Source organism: Lycium barbarum, chromosome 8 (assembly GCF_019175385.1).
Source record: "Lycium barbarum isolate Lr01 chromosome 8, ASM1917538v2, whole genome shotgun sequence".
Taxonomy (NCBI): domain Eukaryota; kingdom Viridiplantae; phylum Streptophyta; class Magnoliopsida; order Solanales; family Solanaceae; genus Lycium; species Lycium barbarum.
Genome location: NC_083344.1, coordinates 32,488,306 through 32,509,728, shown reverse-complemented (window position 1 = coordinate 32,509,728; position 21,423 = coordinate 32,488,306). Strand labels below are relative to the sequence as shown.

Here is a 21,423-nt window from a genome sequence, read left to right as displayed (position 1 = left end):
TAGTCATACATACTTAGACACGTTTGCCTAATAGCCCCTAAGCATCATCAACATCATTACTATCATCGTTTCATTACATCTATCATTAGAGGATCAATCATCATATAAGGAAAGTAATAGGATCGTAAAAGTATCGAGAATCATGAGCTTTAATAGCTTTTAGAGATAAAATCATTTGAAGGACATTATAGAGCTCATGAAAGGATTTATATATATATATATATATATATATATATATATATATATATATATATATATAGCTAAGGAACCATGCCTTATTGAAAGAAGGGTTAGCCTTACATACCTCATTGACTTCTTAATTATCTAGCGTACATCGTCGAAGCTCGAATAATCTACATTTAGAAGAATCCATACCATGGTTAAACCTTAATGATACTATTAAACTCAAACTAGGATCATTCATGATCTAATAGAAATTGGGCAGCATTTCCCCTATTTCGTCAACTTCCACCATTTTACAAAACAACTCCCAACAACCGCAATAACATCCATAGTACGCCCATAATATCATAATCAAGTAATCACACTACATTAGCCTTCAACAATTCATCCTTATGCTGCTTCTTATGCTCTTACTTTGGTGTTGATTATGCCTTACATACTCAGTACATTATTCGTATTGACGTCCTTTTGTTTGTGGATGCTGCGTCATGCCCGCAGGTGGACAGGGAGACAGCTTGATCCATAGCTTTCTTACTCAGGGACTACACAGAGGAGCTCCAATTCATCCGGAGCTACAACTTTTGGTATTATTTTTTTTGTGTACATACATGGGCACGGCAGGGTCCTGTCCCACCTATATGATGTCAGCTACTCTTCTTAGAGGCTCGTAGATAGTTGTGCATGGTTAGATGTCTTTAGCCTTGTCGGCTTATATTTTGTATATCATTTTGATAGCCTCGTCGGCTTATGTACATTGATATGGGCATAGTTGTTGATGGTGATATAAATGTATTGTTGCCCAATGAGATTAGTATGAATGATGGATAGAAAGTATTATTAAGTTATATGGCTCACCTAGATGTAAATGTGAATGTACGATAAGAGGTGCCCGAGTGGGTTAGCACCGGGTACCCGTCATGGCCCTCAGGTTGGGTCGTGACAAAAGTGGTATCAGAGCAGTTCTGTCCTAGGGTGTGTCTACGAGCCGTGTCCAGTAGAGTCTTGTTTATGGGTGTGTTATGCGCCACACTTATAAACAGGAGGTTGCGGGCATTATAGGAATGAATGACCTTCTTTCTTCATAAGATCGTGCGATAGAGCCATAATATAAGGATTTCTCTTTTCCTTAACTGTGTATTGTGTATTTCTGAGATGCCTATAAAGAGAAAAGCTACGGCAGCCCAAAAGGGCAAGAAAGTGGCAGAAAAGCGGGCCGAAAGAACACCGTCAACGGATATAGAGGAGGGTGAGTCCCAGAATGCGGCTCAATCTCAGTCCTACCACTTAGTGCCTATTTTTGAGAAGCATGAGGGAGCCTCAGCCCAGCTCCAGCACCTCCAGCTCCTCCACTGGATGCTTTAGGCGAAGATGTAAAAGCGGCCATTCATTTACTTACTTAGCTGGTTATCGCCCAGACTCAGCGGCAAGGTACAGGGCAAGGTGATAGGGCTGCTAGTGCAAGGGCCCGTGATTTTATTAGCTTGAACCCTCCGGAATTCTTCGGGTCAAAGCCGGAAGAGGACTCTCAGAATTTTATTGATGGGATGTTGAGGACACTTCAGTTAATGCATGCTTCAGATATTGAATCGGTAGAATTAGCATCCTATAGATTGCGGGAAGTCGCGGTTCATTGGTATACCGTTTGGATGGCTTTACGGGGAGCTAATGCACCTCCCCCGGTATGGCAAGAATTTGTGGATGCCTTCCTCCGACATTACTTCCCTCCAGAGGTTCGGCGAGCGAAAGCCGATAAGTTCTTGAATCTTAGGTAAGGAAGTATGAGTGCTTTAGAGTATAGTCTCCGCTTCAATTCTTTGTATAGGTATGCTCCGGCCATGGTAGTGGATATGGGTGACTGAGTGCACCGGTTTGTGAGAGGCCTAGGGCCACATTTGATGGATAGGTGCTTGACTGCGTCCCTTCAGGACACCATGGATATTTCACGCATTCAAGCCCATGCTTAAAATTTAGAGGAAAGCCAACAACAACAAAGAAGTGAGCTTGAGTATGATAGAGGATATAGCAAGAGGGCTAGATCTTTGGGTCCGACAAGTGAGTTTAGAGGCGGGCCACGACAGAAATTTTCTAGACATTCAGGCCATTCTATGACTAGTGCGCCTCCACAGTTTACAGGCCAGAGATTTGATAGTTTCGGGGCTTCAGGTTCTCAATTCAGGGGTGATTCGGATCAGGCAAGGCCACCCGTGCCACGACGTTCCCAGTGTGGGAAGTTACATTGGGGCCAGTGTCGATTAGGTTCAGAGGTTTGCTATGCATGTGGTCGGCCAGACCATATTATGTGTGATTGCCCCTCGGTTGGTAGCAGGGGTAGGGCCCCACCTTCAGGGTCGGCAGCTGGGTCTTCATCATCTATACGCCCTATGGGGCCTGGTTCACATGCGCCAGTCAGCCATGGTAGAGGCAGGGGGAGAGCCCCCAGTTCTAGCGGTCCTCAGCACCGTATTTATGCTTTGGCTAGACGTCAATATCTTGAGTCTTCTCCTCATGTCATCACAGGTATATTATCTGTATTTTCTCATGATGTATATGCTTTGATAGATCCAAGCTCCACGTTGTCATATGTTACTCCATATATTGCGGGTCGGTTTGGGGTCAAACCAGAGTTGATCAAACCTTTTGAGGTATCTACACCCGTTGGTGAATCGGTAATAACTAGTATAGTATATCGAAATTGTGTAGTTGTGATTTGTGACCATTGTACTATGGTTGACTTACATGAGTTAAAAATGGTGGATTTTGATGTTATCATGGGCATGGATTAGCTGGCTTCTTGCTATGCCAATGTTGACTGTATAATGAAAATGGTTCGCTTCCAGTTTCTGGGATAACCAGTGTTAGAATGGAAAGGAAATACCGCATCCCCAAAAGGTAGGTTTATTTCCTATCTAAAGGCAAGACAATGATCATAAAAGGTTGTATTTACCATCTAGTTCGGGTTCAAGATGTAGAAGATGAACCGCCAACTCCTCAGTCAGTCCCCGCGATGAATGAGTTTCCGGATGTGTTCTCGGAAGAACTTCCAGGCCTCCCTCCAGAGCGGGAGATTGATTTTGCTATAGATGTGCTACCGGATACAAAGCCCATATCTATCCCTCCTTATAGAATGGCTCCCGCAGAGTTGAAAGAGTTGAAGGAGCAATTGAAGGACTTGCTTGAGAAAGGCTTTATTAGGCCTAGTTCATCCCCCTGGGGAGCACCTGTGTTGTTTGTGCGAAAGAAAGATGACTACTTACGGATGTGCATTGACTATGGCAAATGAATAAAATGACGATCACGAACAAATGCCCTCTTCCGAGGATTGATGACTTATTTGATCAATTACAAGGCGCCAAATAGTTTTCAAAGATAGATTTGAGATCCGAGTATCATCAAGTGAGAGTTAGGGAGAAATATATCCCTAAGACAGCCTTCAGAACAAGATATGGCCATTTTGAGTTTCGGGCAATGTCATTTGGGCTAACTAATGCACCGACAGTATTTATGGATTTGATGAACAATGTGTTCAGGCCCTTCCTTGATTTATTTGTGATTGTATTCAGAGGCAGAACATGCGGATCATTTACGTACTGTCCTTAGAGTTCTTCAAACTCGAAAGTTATATGCCAAATTTTCTAAGTGTGAGTTTTGGTTGAACTCAGTGGCATTTTTGGGGCATATTGTTTCAACCGATGGTATTCGGGTAAATAGCCAAAAGATTGAGGCCGTGAAGACTTGGCCAAGGCCCACAACTCTTACAGAGGTTCATAGTTTTCTGGGTTAGCACCGAGTGCCCGTCATGGCCCTCGGGTCGGGTCGTGACATATGCTATAAGATTTTCTTTTCCTAATTGTGCATTATGATTTTTGCGATGCCAGTTAAGAGAAAAGAAACAGCCGCCCAGAAGGGCAAGACTGCGGCAGGAAGGCGGGTTGAACAGGAGCCGCCGGTACATGTAGAGGAGGGTGAGTCCCATAATGAAGCTCCATCTCACACTTCTCACACTCCGCCTGTTTCGGAGGAGAATGAAGGGGCTTCAGCTCCAGCTCTAGTGCCTCCACCACTGGGTGCTTCTGGTCAATAGATGACTTAGGCCATTCAGTTGTTGACACAGCTAGTTCCCGCCCAGGCTCAGTGGCAGAGTGCAGGTCCGGGTGACAGAGCTACTAATGCTAGAGCCCGTGATTTTATGAGTCTGAACCCGTCGGAATTTTTTGGGTCAAAGCCGGATGAAGACCCGCAAGGTTTTGTAGATGAGATGTTGAGGACGCTGAGGATTATACATGCTTCTGATACTGAGTCAGTGGAGTTAGCATCTTATAGATTGCGGGATGTCGCCGTTCTATGGTATAATAATTGGATAGCTTAAGGAAGGAACATGCACCTCCCCCGGTTTGGAAGGAATTTGTAGATGCCTTCCTTCGTCATTATTTGCCACCCAAGGTTCGAAGGGCCCGAGATGATAGGGTTCTAAATTTAAAGCAAGGGAACATGAGTGCTCGGGAATATAGTCTCCGTTTATTCATTGGCCCGGTATGCTCTCACTATGGTAGCCGATATGAGAGATAGAGTACATAGATTTGTGAGTGGCTTAGGGCCACATTTGTTCAAAGATTGCGTGACAGCTTTACTACAGAAGGGGATGGACATCTCCCGTATTCAGGACCACGCTCAAAATCTTGAAGAACAGCAACAGCCGCAGAGGGGCGAGCGCGATGTTGATAGAGGGCAGAGTAAGAGGGCCAGATTTTCTAGTAGTGATTACAGAGGGGGTCAGCAACAATATTCCAGGTATTCGGGTCAGTCTGCGACTAGTGCACCCCCTCGATTTGTGGGTAGGACATTTGACCGCCCCATCTATTCAGGTCAGGGACAGAGATCGAGAGTTTCGGGTTCCTAGTTTGGAAGTGATTATAGTCGGAGAAGGCCACCGGTTCCACGATGCAGCCAATGTAGGAAGTTATATTCGGGTCCGTGTCGTCAGGGCTCAGATGCTTGCTATGCCTGTGGTCAGGTTGGGCACATGATGCTTGATTGCCTGTCGATGGGCGGTGGAGTTGGGGTTCATCCTATGAGTTCAGCAGCATATTCTTCCTCGTCTGTACACCCTATAAGGCAAACCCCTCAGATTTCAGCAGGTCGTCGTAGGGGCAGAGGAGTAACGTCTAGTTCAGGTGGCACCAGCCCCGTATTTATGCTTTGGCTGGACGCCAGGATCTTGAGTCCTCCCTAGATGTGGTTACAGGTATATTATGCATATTTCCCATGATGTTTATGCATTGATCGATCCGGGTTCTACGTTGTCCTATATCACTCTTTATATTGCTGGCCGTATTGGGATGAAACCCGAGCTAATTAAACCTTTCAAGGTATCTACTCCGGTCGGTGATCCAGTAGTAGGTAGACAGGTATACAAAAATTGTGTGGTGGTGGTGGTATGTGATCGCCAGACTACAACCGATTTGATTAAACTGGAAATGCTGGATTTTGATATGATTATGGGCATGGATTGGTTGGCCTCGTGCTATGCTAATGTGGACTGCAGAACGAAAATAGTTCGGTTCCAATTTTTGGGTGAACCAATGCTTGAGTGGAAGGGTAACACAGCATCTCCAAGAGATAGGTTTATTTCCTATCTCAAAGCGGGGAAGATGATCGCTAAAGGCTATATCTATCATTTAGTCCAAGTGCATGACACCGAAGCAAAGCCGCCAAATCTTCAATCTGTCTCGGTGGTAAACGAATTTCCAGATGTATTTCCAGATGAACTTCCAGGCCTTCCACCGGAGCGGGAGATTGATTTCGCTATCGACGTGTTGCCAGATACCAAACCTATATCTATTCCTCCCTACAGAAAGGCTCCTGCAGAATTGAAAGAGCTAAAAGCGCAATTGAAAGATTTGCTCAAGATGGGATTCATTAGACCCAGTTCATCGCCATGGGGAGCACCTGTCTTATTTGTGAGGAAGAAAGATGGTTCTTTACGAATGTGCATCGATTATGGAAGTTATATAGGGTGACGATAAGGAATAAATATCCACTTCCGAGAATCGACGATTTGTTTGATCAATTGCAAGGTGCCAAGTGGTTTTTCAAAATAGATCTGAGGTCAGGTTATCATCAAGTGAGAGTTAGAGAAAAAGACATTTCGAAGACAACTTTCAGAACTAGATATGACCATTATGAATTTCAGGTGATGTCATTTCGGGTTGACTAATGCCCCAGCGGTGTTCATGAATTTGATGAATAATGTGTTTAGGCCTTTCTTAGATCTATTTGTGATAGTGTTCATTGATGACATTCTAGTATATTTTCGGACTGAAGCAGAACATGCAGATCATTTTCATATTGTCCTTGGGATTCTTCTGACTCGTGAATTGTATGCTATGCTTCGAAATGTGAATTTTGGCTGAATTTTGTGACTTTTCTGGGCCATATTATCTCAGCTGATAGTATTCGCGTGGATGCTCAAAAGATCGAGGCCGTGAAGACTTGGCCAAGGCCTACAACGCCAACAGAAGTCCATAGCTTCCTGGGATTAGCAGGCTATTATAGAAGGTTTGTGGAAGGATTTTCTTCTATTTCAGCACCATTAACGAAGCTAACTCAGAAGTCAGAAAAGTTTTAGTGGACCGATGCCTGCGAACGCAGTTTTCAGGAATTGAAGGATCGATTGGCTTCAACCCCAGTCTTGACACTTCGAGAAGGGTTAGAAGGCTATGTTGTTTATTGTGATACCTCCGGTGTCGGATTGGGCTGCGTGCTGATGCAGTACGGTAAAGTCATTACCTATGTTTCCCGGTAGTTGCGGAAGCATGAAAGGAATTATCCAACTCATGATCTCAAATTGGCTGCGGTTATTCATGCACTAAAAATGTTTAGACATTACTTGTACGGTGTGCATGTTGATATTTATACAGATCACAAGAGTCTCCAATATATTTTCAAGCAGAAGGAGTTGAACCTACGACAGAGGCGGTAGTTAGAACTATTGAAATATTATGATGTGAGTATTTTATATCATCCTGGAAAGGCGAATGTAGTGGCTGATGCACTTAGCCGCAAATTAATGGGTAGTCTATGTGAAGTCCCTCCGGAGAAGAAAGAATTAGTCCATGAGCTCCGCCAGCTAGCTAGGCTAGGGGTTCGTCTAATTGATTCAGGCAATGCAGGAGTTGGTATTCACAACCCAACTGTTTTATCCTTAGATATGGAGGTGCGAGAACGTCAACATGAAGATCCCCAGTTGGGTCACTACAGGGATATATTTCTTGAGAAAGAGAAATCACCATTTGAAGCTTCTGCGGATGGAGTTCTCAGGTATTGAGGCAAACTGTGTGTGCCAGATGTGGCGGGACTACGTCGTCAGATTTTGGAAGAAGCGCATTACTCCCGTTACTCTATTCATCCAGGGGAAACAAAGATGTATCATGATCTCAAGATAATGTATTGGTGGGATGGAATGAAGAAAGACATAGTAGAATTTGTGGCCCAGTGTCCCAATTGCCAACAAGTGAAGATTGAACATCAGAAGCCAGGAGGATTATTGCAGATGGAAATCCCAACTTGGAAATGGGAAGTGATTAAAATGGATTTCATTGTAGGCTTACCTCGTTCCCGACGCAAGTATGACTCCATATAGGTAGTAGTTGATAGACTCACAAAATCAGCCCATTTTCTTTCGGTCAGGACTACATACTCAGCAGAAGATTATGCAAGGTTGTATCTTAAGGAGATAGTGCGAGTTCATGGTATCCCAGTATCTATTATCACAGATAGAGGAGCACTATTTACTGCTAAATTCTGGAAGTCTTTCCAAGAAGGTTTGGGAACTCAGGTGAGACTCAGCACAACATTTCGTCCACAGACGGATGGACAAGCTGAACGCACCATTCAGACCTTGGAAGATATGTTACGGGCATGTGTGTTAGATTTCGGAGGCAGTTGTGATGCTCAATTACCTCTTATTGAGTTTGCATACAACAATAACTATCATTCCAGTATTCAGATGGCCCCCTATGAAGCTCTATATAGAAGGAAGTGTAGATCTCCAATTGGGTGGTTTGAAGTAGGAGAGGTACAACTAATAGGTCCGGAGTTGATCTAACAAGCGGTGGAAAAGAGCAAGGTTATCCGAGATCGATTGTTGATAGCCCAAAGTCGCCAGAAATCTTATGCAGACAACCGTCGGTGAGACTTAGAATTCCAAGTTGATGATTGGGTATTGCTGAAGGTATCACCGATGAAAGGCGTGGAAAGAAGGGAAAATTGAATCCTCGATATGTCGGACCTTATAAGATTATACGCAAGGTGGGCTATGTGGCTTATGAACTAGATTTACCTCCAGAGCTTGAATCTATCCATCTAGTTTTTCGTGTGTCAATGCTCCGCAAATGTATTGGAGATCCCGCTAGAATCGTGCCAGTGAAAGATATTTAAGTTACAGAGAAGTTGGCTTATGAAGAGGTGCCTATAGCCATATTAGATAGGCAAGGACGGAAGCTTAGATATAAAGAGGTAACCTCGGTTAAGGTTTTGTGGAGAAACAATAACTGAGAGGAAATGACTTGGGAAGCGGAAAGAGATATGAAGTCCAAATATCCGCATTTATTTCCTTCCCCAGAAGAGGTTCAAGACGAGACGCCATTGACACAAGGTATGAAATGTTTTTTTTTTATGCTTTTGGTCGTGTGTGGCCATATTTTCTTGCCATTATGTTGTAGCCCTGTGAGGCAATGTTATTATGAGTTGTTGTGGCGGGATGGTAGTGCCATATTACAAGGGAAACTCTGGCGAAAATTTTGTAGGACCCTCGAGAATTTAACATTCGGCGACGAATGTTCTCAAGAGGAAGAGAATGTTACACCTCTCGTTTTCATTGTAGGAAAAATAAAACTTACGGCTCCCTAGTTGAGTATGCCTTGAAATAGAGAATTGTACTCGAGTATTGAGATGCTAAGTATTTTACCCCGTGTATGTAGGTACTAGCAGTTATTCCAGGTATATTACAAGATTAGAAGTTGAACGGATTGAACCGACACAGGCTGATTGATTCAGGGAAGTCTGCAGACATCAGACATTATCTACGGACCATCGATGATGTCGACGGACCGTCAATATGCACTGTCACTATGTTCTGAGAATCCTGATCTGCAGAAGCAGATCGACGAGATACGTCGATGGGCCATCGGTCTCCGCCGTCAATAGGACTCTGCAACTTCTGATCTGCAGAAGCAGGTAGACGGAGCAAGTCGACGGACCGTCGACACGTCGACGTGACAGTTGACCTGCTCGTCGAACCGATTCTCTGGAACTTTCCAGTTTCAGCTATAATAGACGAGTTGAGCTCCAAATTTTCAGATTTCAGTCTCTCTCTATGGCTTGAATGTTCTAGGAAAATTCTGTCATCATATCATCATATATCCAAGGGAAATCAAGGAGTAAACACCAAGAATTAGTAGAATCAAGTGCAAGGATACTCTCTAGGGTTTGTGGAAACTAAGAATCTCTTTGGTGTTGAAGTAGGGTTTTCTCCAAATGAAGTAATTCCATTCAAAGTCCATTCCTACATTATCAAAGGTAAGTTTTATGTTCAATTCATGTTATTACGAATATTGAGAGGTTAAAAGACTTGGATTATGAAAGGTAGGAGAATATGGAGTACAAATATGAAAATAGTGATACTCTTGATTAATGACTTAACTTGAATAATAGTTCTTGACATGTTATGAGTACAAGTTTGTGGTGAATGATACGAATGATATTAATGGAGTATTTTATGAGAATGTATATGATGTTGTAATATAGGTATGGTTATGGATGATCTTGAAGGTGGATTTAAGAAGTAAACAGTGTCTAACTTAAAGAATCCATTGATTATGCTATCATGAGTGTTCTTATTGATGTTTGAGGGTTATCTCATTTCATGGAAGAAGTTATCGAAACAAAGGAAGTGTCGCCAAATTTCCATTAACTTTTAGTTGTTTTAGCTTAAGCTTAAGTATGTTTCCGGTAGTCTAATTTTAGTACAAATTCTCGTGAAGGTAGCATTGTGAGCTCGAAAAGCAAGCAAGTAGGCAATAGAGTTAAAAGATATAAAGGTATGTAAGGCTAGCCCTTCCTTCAAAGGCATGATTCTTATATATATTGTAACTCCTTTCCGGCAAATCCCATGACCTTCTTACATTCCAAAAGACGAAAGCTAAAGAGTATTAAAAGTCTCCTACGAGATGGAGATGAGACATGTTACTTGGTAATGATATGATGTTATTATGATATTAATGATCTTTACATGATTCCTTGATGCTATTCATTGTTGATAACCTCACCTTATAGTGCTAGTTCCTTCAAGGTGAGACATGACGATCATGATGTTTCATAATGTAATAGGAGGTTACCGATCATACGTCACTCCGATAGAGTTATAGTGTTTACTTGAGCTCCTATGCATGCTTCATGATAAGTATATATGTATGATGACACCGCGCCTAGATGGCCGGGAATGACACCGCTATGGCGGGCGGCTTATGATAACACCGCGCCTATTTGGCCAGACATGACACCACTAGTGGGCAGTGTGACATTATTACCCCGGACGTGGGAAGCCCAGACACGGACTAAGGACGTTATTGATTCGAACAACTTATGTATGTGTGCGTGATATATTAGAAAGGTAAAAAGTAAGCATGCATGATTCTGCCTCAAGGCAGACAGTTACAGTTATCTTTTCTTCTCATGCATTATATATTTCCTTGTTATGCCCTAGGACAGACCTGCTCTGATACCACTTTTTCACACCCCAACCTTACTAGGGTGTGATGGGCACCCGACCCTTACTTAGGGCCGAGCGAACCCTCAGACTTTGCTGTGCATAAAATCACGTCAAACTTTTTAAATCAAATAAGATAAAATACATAGTAATTTTTTTTTCTTTTTGAAATATTCTTTCTCGTAGCTTCCAGGCCGAACAAATCTATGATCATACAAAATTCGGTACATAACACAAACCGACATATCGGCTGACGGAGCCGCTTACAGACTGACAACCAATACCCACGACTCTGTCTGCAAAGTCTCTAACATTAACAGAACCTTTAACACATATATTCTGACTCGGCAGTTCTCCGAGAGCAAATGGAGCTTGCCATCCTCGCTGGAACATCTTCCTTAATATCTTCAACTCATCTGGGAGTACCTGCGCGGCATGAAACGCAGCCCCCGAAGAAAGGGGGTCAGTACGGAATATGTACTGAGCATGTAAGGCATGAAACACCAAAACAACGAAGCAATAACCGAAGTAAAATGTACAGAAGGTGAGCACAATAGCCAGAATACCAAAGTGTTGCATCTGACGTACAAATCATACATAAAAGGTTCCGGAAGACAAATACGGCAATCAAAATGCAAAAATACTTTGCTTTCCTTTGAAAAACATTTCCGTCTCATACACACAGAAAATCAAACACCCAATTACCGCGGCCAAAAGTCCAGCGGTCAGTATCACACATACCGCGACCAAGTGTCCAGCGGTTAGCATCCCAAACCCGACATACCGCGGTCAGGGGTCCAGCGGTCAATGTCGCAGATACTGCGGTCAGGGGTCCAGCGGTCAACATCACAAATGCGGCATACCGCGGTCAGGAGTCCAGCGGTCAATGTCGCACATACCGCGGTCAAGAATCCAGCGGTCAATATCACAAATGCGGCATACCGCGGTCAAGAATCCAGCGGTCAATGTCGCACACACCGCGGTCAAGAATCCAGCGGTCAATATCACATAGTGCGCACAATAATATAAATGCCAATTTTATTACTTTCCAAACATAAATCACACATGCCAGAATCATGCATCACACAAGAATCGTATATCAGGAAAAATACAGAAGGTAAGTAGCTTATCCAGAATATCAGAATACTTACTTTTCAACCACAACTGATGCATACCAAAGTCATGCAAAGGGCGCAGGAACATGGTCGCCACTCCCGTCTCTGGCGCCATAACACACCATGCTCCAGAAGATTTCATAACATGTATACGGTATTTCGGGAACCGGACATATACCACGAGAACCCGGGGACCAGTCACATCATAATCCATATACACAGTAACTGGGGATGGACATATACCGCAGTACCCCAGAACCGTACACGGTAACCGGAGACGGACATATACCACAGTACTCCGGAACCGAACACATCATACTCCATATACACGGCAACCGGGGACGGACATATATCACAGTACCCCGGAGCCGGACACATCATACTTCGAAATTACATACATGGAACCCGACTCCTAGACAAGGGACTCGGCGAACCATACGCACGATACATACCGGCCCGGAACTCGGTGAAAGGGATCATAGCATATATACGAGCGGATTAGTAAGAAACTAGGTGCACATAAATTAAAACCCGATGAAGGAATCGAATGTATTACCAGGATATTCGTAACGGATTATTTATAACCGAATACTTATTTCGGATACTTATATCAGATTACCTGTGTCAGGATGTTTCTGTCAACATACCTATATCAGATTACTCATAGCAGACTCCTTATATCGAATTACATGCTCACATCTGGATATTCACATTAAGGAGCTTTCCAATGACTTATGGAACGAATCAAACGGAGTCTTAGATTCATAAACGAAAGTCTTACTTTTATATCATACAAAAATAGCTCAAGTGAGACAAATGTAGGAAGTTTCGGAACTTGTGGGCCCACCTCGGGTCAAGTCGAGGTGGCGGATATAAATTACAAACATTGGACTCTATGGAGTCATCCATGAAGGTTTCAAAGCGAGCCGATCACGTCTCTACGGGTTATGGATGTTTGAACAGTTTTCCAACAAAACTTAAGGACTATAATTCAATTGTGCTGGATGAATAGTACAAAAAATTCAGACTCGTATTCCCATGAGCAGAATAACCTACGAGGGTCAAATCCGAATCTAGTACACCTAGGACATGCCAAGAGAAGAAAAGGGATAGCTTTACATACCTCACTTGCGCCTTATGCTCGTCCAAACTCAATCCCCGTTTCGTCCAAAATCTACAATTGGTCATAGCTGCCAAATGTAAGTTTCAAGCTTAAATTCATACTGTCTACCGAAATTTCGGCAGCATTTCCCTTGTAAATTCAACGTCCCCGAGAATCATCTCGGCCCAAAATATCAACAACAACAACCCAACAATACCAACAACATCAACCATCATCACAAAATACATTATAATATAAATAGTCTTCTTTTCTACATAATTCAACATCTTCCATCCCAACTTCACACTATCAAACTAACGTCAACGTTTTTATGTTTATTCACTAATTCAAGACCATTCAAATACAATTCAAGAACATTTTCCATTATTCTACAAAATATGCAAAAGTTCCACCAAACCATAGTACACCCAAAACCTTCAATTTTCAACATAAATATTCACTACACATTTTTATCTTCCAATTTCACTTACAACAATCACCACTTACACCTTACAACTTTTCCTCAATTGCATAAATTATAATGAAATCACATACTTTCCGACAACATCTCAACAACAAATTCTGCATACTAACTTGAACTAAAATTCTTCCATTTGCATTCAAAAGGCCATTACAACACAAGTAACATACTAATTAATATTTGTTCATCTTTCCTTCACCCACACAACATCACACGGCCTCATCCACAACACAACATATTCATGTTTTTCATTCACTTCTACATTCTACAACACACATAAACCTTCTATAACATATAAAGGAATAGAATTCTTACCTTTCTTTTCTTCAACTTCTTCACTTGCCCAAGGTATGAATTTTCAACTAAGAGTGATTCTCTCCTTCTAACAATTGTATCATGTTGAAGAGGACCTCCAAATTAGCGGAAATATCACAAGACAATAATTTTTGGATCAAGATTTGGAGGGGTGATTTTTCCCTAGTCTTGGCCGAATGGCCTCTTTGTTGCTCCTCTTGTTCTTGTTTTCCTCCTTCACTTATTTCTCTTGAAGGTTCTAATGGATAATGATCCCTTTATAATTAATTTAGCACATGGAAAGTATTTATTAATTTGGTGTACTTGGGCCTATTAATGGCCGGCCACCCCCCCCCCCCCCCTCCATATTGGGCCTTAATTTCATCTTTTGTTTGAACCATTCTAGCCCAATTAATTTGGGCCTATTTTGAAATTCCCGAAACTAATTTCCGAAATTCTCAATTTTGCCCTTGGCCTTCCTCCATATTTCCACACCAACACCTTTCATGAACAACCTATATGTTAATTATAATCATAATATAGCCTTACCTCTTACAAGTTACAATTATTTCATATTTTTCCGAATGTGCGAAATACGGGATATAACATCCTCCCCCCCTTTAGAACATTCGTCCTCGAATGTTCAACTGACCTTATGGGGTATTATAGTACTTCGGGAGGGTCCCTCTTTCTTCATCCATAGGCGCTGCGTTCTTTCTTTCTTTCAAAAATTTCCAGATTACCAATTGTCGCGACTATCTGGTCGTTTAGGGTCTTTAACTATTCCTCATACGCTAAATCTTTAGGCTATTTTGCATACTTCCCAGGGGGTCACCCATCCTCCCACTTTAGCACGCTTAACCCAGAAACGTTGGCGGAATTCGGTGCCTTAATACCGACATAATCACGTCCACTTTCTCCTATGGTCTTTATTACATGATTCAGGGCGACTCGAGGTCTTACAGATTCCGAGGCATGTTCGTAATACGTTCCTTCTTTTACAATTACCATTTTACCCTTTTTGGTTTTCAATAGTCGCCTTTACAAATTCTTATCATCCGAAATCTGTACACAGCAAATACCAACAACACCTTACAGAGCATAAAGCTATATATCATATTCTAGCCACCCAGAACATTCTGTCTCAGGTAACAGATCAAATACATCCAGACTTGTCCTCGTGACCTTTCCATATCGTCATTTACCCTTCTCCATCGTATGTAAGGCTTACAGAAAGGGTTTCATTTTTCCTATGTCTTGGCTCTATCGCACGATCTTATTACGGAAAGAAGGTCAACAATCCCTAAATGCCCCGTAGCCTCCTGTTTATAATGTGGCGCGCTACACACCATAAACAGGACTCTACCGGACACGACTTTGCAGACAACCCCTATGACACACCTGCTCTGATACCACTTTTTCACACCCCAACCTTACTAGGGTGTGATGGGCACCCGACCCTTACTTAGGGCAGAGCGAACCCTCAGACTTTGCTGTGCATAAAATCACGTCAAACTTTTTAAATCAAATAAGATAAAATACATAGTAAATTTTTTTTTCTTTTTGAAATATTCTTTCTGGTAGCTTCCAGGCCGAACAAATCTATGATCATACAATATTCAGTACATAACACAAACCGACATATCGGCTGACGGAGCCGCTTACAGACTGACAACCAATACCCACGACTCTGTCTGCAAAGTCTCTAACATTAACAGAACCTTTAACACATATATTCTGACTCGGCAGTTCTCCGGGAGCAAATGGAGCTTGCCATCCTCGCTAGAACATCTTCCATAATATCTTCAACTCATCTGGGAGTACCTGCGCGGCATGAAACGCAGCCCCCGAAGAAAGGGGGTTAGTACGGAATATGTACTGAGCATGTAAGGCATGAAACACCAAAAAAACGAAGCCATAACCGAAGTAAAATGTACAGAAGGTGAGCACAATAGCCAAAATACCAAAGTGTTGCATCTGACGTACAAATCATACATAAAAGGTTCCGGAAGACAAATACGGCAATCAAAATGCCAAAATACTTTGCTTTCCTTAGAAAAACATTTCCGTCTCATACACACAGAAAATCAAACACACAATTACCGCGGCCAAAAGTCCAGCGGTCACTATCACACATACCGCGACCAAGTGTCCAACGGTTAGCATCCCAAACCCGACATACCGCGGTCAGGGGTCCAGCGGTCAATGTCGCAGATACTGCGGTCAGGGGTCCAGCGGTCAACATCACAAATGCGGCATACCGCGGTCAGGAGTCCAGCGGTCAATGTCGTACATACAGCGGTCAAGAATCCATCGGTCAATATCACAAATGCGGCATACCGCGGTCAAGAATCCAGCGGTCAATGTCGCACACACCGCGGTCAAGAATCCAGCGGTCAATATCACATAGTGCGCACAATAATATAAATGCCTACTTTATTACTTTCCAAATATAAATCACACATGCCAGAATCATGCATCACACAAGAATCGTATATCAGGAAAAATACAGAAGGTAAGTAGCTTATCCAGAATATCAGAATACTTACTTTTCAACCACAACGGATGCATACCAAAGTCATGCAATGGGCGCAGGAACATGGTGGCCACTCCCGTGTCTGACGCCATAACACACCATGCTCTAGAAGATTTCATAACATGTATACGGTATCTCGGGAACCGGACATATGCCACGAGAACCCCGGGACCAGTCACATCATAATCCATATACACAGTAACTGGGGACGGACATATACCACAGTACTCCAGAACCGTACACGGTAACCGGAGACGGACATATACCACAGTACTCCGGAACCGAACACATCATACTCCATATACACGGCAACCGGGGACGGACATATACCACAGTACCCCGGAGCCGGACACATCATACTTCGAAATTACATACATGGAACTCGACTCCTAGACAAGGGACTCGGCGAACCATACGCACGATACATACCGGCCCGGAACTCGGTGAAAGGGATCATAGCATGTATACGAGCAGATTAGTAAGAAACTAGGTGCACATATATTAAAACCCGATGAAGGAATCGAATGTATTACCGAACCTTTAAAACCCGATGAAGGGTGTGATGGTCACCCGACCCTTACTTAGGGCCGAGCGAACCCTCAGACTTTGCTGTGCATAAAATCACGTCAAACTTTTTAAATCAAATAAGATAAAATACATAGTAATTTTTTTTTCTTTTTGAAATATTCTTTCTCGTAGCTTCCAGGCCGAACAAATCTATGATCATACAAAATTCAGTACATAACACAAACCGACATATCGGCTGACGGAGCCGCTTACCGACTGACAACCAATACCCACGACTCTGTCTGCAAAGTCTCTAACATTAACAGAACCTTTAACACATATATTCTGACTCGGCAGTTCTCCGGGAGCAAATGGAGCTTGCCATCCTCGCTGGAACATCTTCCATAATATCTTCAACTCATCTGGGAGTACCTACGCGGCATGAAACGCAGCCTCCGAAGAAAGGGGGTCAGTACGGAATATGTACTGAGCATGTAAGGCATGAAACAGCAAAACAACGAAGCCATAACCGAAGTAAAATGTACAGAAGGTGACCACAATAGCCAGAATACCAAAGTGTTGCATCTGACGTACAAATCATATATAAAAGGTTGCGGAAGACAAATACGGCAATCAAAATGCCAAAATACTTTGCTTTCCTTTGAAAAACATTTCCGTCTCATACACACAGAAAATCAAACACACAATTACCGCGACCAAAAGTCCAGCAGTCACTATCACACATACCGCGACCAAGTGTCCAGCGGTTAGCATCCCAAACCCGACATACCGCGGTCAGGGGTCCAGCGGTCAATGTCGCAGATACTGCGGTCAGGGGTCCAGCGGTCAACATCACAAATGCGGCATACCGCGGTCAGGAGTCCAGCGGTCAATGTCGCACATACCGCGGTCAAGAATCCAGCGGTCAATATCACAAATGCGGCATACCGCGGTCAAGAATCCAGCGGTCAATGTCGCACACACCGCGGTCAAGAATCCAGCGGTCAATATCACATAGTGCGCACAATAATATAAATGCCAACTTTATTACTTTCCAAACATAAATCACACATGCCAGAATCATGCATCACACAAGAATCGTGTATCAGGAAAAATACAGAAGGTAAGTAGCTTATCCAGAATATCAGAATACTTACTTTTCAACCACAACGGATGCATACCAAAGTCATGCAATGGGCGCAGGAACATGGTGGCCACTCCCGTGTCTGACGCCATAACACACCATGCTCTAGAAGATTTCATAACATGTATACGGTATCTCGGGAACCGGACATATGCCACGAGAACCCCGGGACCAGTCACATCATAATCCATATACTCAGTAACTGGGGACGGACATATACCACAGTACCCCAGAACTGTACACGGTAACCGGAGACGGATATATACCACAGTACTCCGGAACCGAACACATCATACTCCATATACACGGCAACCGGGGACGGACATATACCACAGTACCCCGGAGCCGGACACATCATACTTCGAAATTACATACATGGAACCCGACTCCTAGACAAGGGACTCGGCGAACCATACGCACGATACATACCGGCCCGGAACTCGGTGAAAGGGATCATAGCATATATACGAGCGGATTAGTAAGAAACTAGGTGCACATAAATTAAAACCCGATGAAGGAATCGAATGTATTACCGAACCTTTAAAACCCGATGAAGGGTGTGATGGGCACCCGACCCTTACTTAGGGCCGAGCGAACCCTCAGACTTTGCTGTGCATAAAATCACGTCAAACCTTTTAAATCAAATAAGATAAAATACATAGTAATTTTTTTTTTCTTTTTGAAATATTCTTTCTCGTAGCTTCCAGGCCGAACAAATCTATGATCATACAAAATTCGGTACATAACACAAACCGACATATCGGCTGACGGAGCCGCTTACAGACTGACAACCAATACCCACGACTCTGTCTGCAAAGTCTCTAACATTAACAGAACCTTTAACACATATATTCTGACTCGGCAGTTCTCCGGGAGCAAATGGAGCTTGCCATCCTCGCTAGAACATCTTCCATAATATCTTCAACTCATCTGGGAGTACCTGCGCGGCATGAAACGCAGCTCCCGAAGAAAGGGGGTTAGTACGGAATATGTACTGAGCATGTAAGGCATGAAACACCAAAAAAACGAAGCCATAACCGAAGTAAAATGTACAGAAGGTGAGCACAATAGCCAAAATACCAAAGTGTTGCATCTGACGTACAAATCATACATAAAAGGTTCCGGAAGACAAATACGGCAATCAAAATGCCAAAATACTTTGCTTTCCTTAGAAAAACATTTCCGTCTCATACACACAGAAAATCAAACACACAATTACCGCGGCCAAAAGTCCAGCGGTCACTATCACACATACCGCGACCAAGTGTCCAACGGTTAGCATCCCAAACCCGACATACCGCGGTCAGGGGTCCAGCAGTCAATGTCGCAGATACTGCGGTCAGGGGTCCAGCGGTCAACATCACAAATGCGGCATACCGCGGTCAGGAGTCCAGCGGTCAATGTCGTACATACAGCGGTCAAGAATCCAGCGGTTAATATCACAAATGCGGCATACCGCGGTCAAGAATCCAGCGGTCAATGTCGCACACACCGCGGTCAAGAATCCAGCGGTCAATATCACATAGTGCGCACAATAATATAAATGCCAATTTTATTACTTTCCAAACATAAATCACACATGCCAGAATCATGCATCACACAAGAATCGTATATCAGGAAAAATACAGAAGGTAAGTAGCTTATCCAGAATATCAGAATACTTACTTTTCAACCACAACGGATGCATACCAAAGTCATGCAATGGGCGCAGGAACATGGTGGCCACTCCCGTGTCTGACGCAACACACCATGCTCTAGAAGATTTCATAACATGTATACGGTATCTTGGGAACCGGACATATGCCACGAGAACCCCGGGACCAGTCACATCATAATCCATATACACAGTAACTGGGGACGGACATATACCACAGTACCCCAGAACCGTACACGGTAACCGGAGACGGACATATACCACAGTACTCCGGAACCGAACACATCATACTCCATATACACGGCAACCGGGGACGGACATATACCACAGTACCCTGGAGCCGGACACATCATACTTCGAAATTACATACACGGAACCCGACTCCTAGACAAGGGACTCGGCGAACCATACGCACGATACATACCGGCCCGGAACTCGGTGAAAGGGATCATAGCATATATACGAGCGGATTAGTAAGAAACTAGGTGCACATAAATTAAAACCCGATGAAGGAATCGAATGTATTACCGAACCTTTAAAACCCGATGAAGGGTGTGATGGGCACCCGACCCTTACTTAGGGCCGAGCGAACCCTTAGACTTTGCTGTGCATAAAATCACGTCAAACTTTTAAAATCAAATAAGATAAAATACATAGTATTTTTTTTTTCTTTTTGAAATATTCTTTCTCGTAGCTTCCAGGCTGAACAAATCTTTGATCATACAAAATTCAGTACATAACACAAACCGACATATCGGCTGACGGAGCCGCTTACAGACTGACAACCAATACCCACGACTCTGTCTGCAAAGTCTCTAACATTAATAGAACCTTTAACACATATATTCTGACTCGGTAGTTCTCCGGGAGCAAATGGAGCTTGCCATCCTCGCTGGAAAACCTTCCATAATATCTTCAACTCATCTGGGAGTACCTGCGCGGCATGAAACGCAGCCTCCGAAGAAAGGGGGTCAGTACGGAATATGTACTGAGCATGTAAGGCATGAAACACCAAAAAACGAAGCCATAACCGAAGTAAAATGTACAGAAGGTGAGCACAATAGCCAGAATAGCAAAGTGTTGCATCTGACGTACAAATCATACATAAAAGGTTCCGGAAGACAAATACGGCAATCAAAATGCCAAAATACTTTGCTTTCCTTTGAAAAACATTTTCGTCTCATACACACAGAAAAGCAAACACACAATTACCGAGGCCAAAAGTCCAGCTGTCACTATTACACATACCGCGACCAAGTGTCCAGCAGTTTGCATCCCAAACCCGACATACCGCGGTCAGAGGTCCAGCGGTCAATGTCGCAGATGCTGCGGTCAGGGGTCCAGCGGTCAACATCACAAATACGGCATACCGCGGTCAGGAGTCCAGCGGTCAATGTCGCACATACCGCGGTCAAGAATCCAGCGGTCAACATCACAAATGCGGCATACCGCGGTCAAGAATCCAGCGGTCAATATCACATAGTGCGCACAATAATATAAATGCCTACTTTATTACTTTCCAAACATAAATCACACATGCCAGAATCATGCATCACACAATAATCGCATATCAGGAAAAATACAGAAGGTAAGTAGCTTATCCAGAATATCAGAATACTTACTTTTCAACCACAACTGATGC

At 43.2% G+C, this 21,423-nt stretch overlaps 1 long non-coding RNA gene across 1 annotated transcript in view; it reads left to right on the top strand.

Annotated features, from left to right (window-relative positions):
• The first annotated feature begins 363 nt into the window (after nt 1-363).
• LOC132606098 (uncharacterized) overlaps nt 364-21,423 on the top strand; it is a 36,172-nt gene continuing 15,112 nt past the window's right edge. The window contains exon 1 of the long non-coding RNA XR_009569596.1: nt 364-767. This is a non-coding gene — a long non-coding RNA (uncharacterized LOC132606098). The remainder of the gene's footprint in view (nt 768-21,423) is intronic.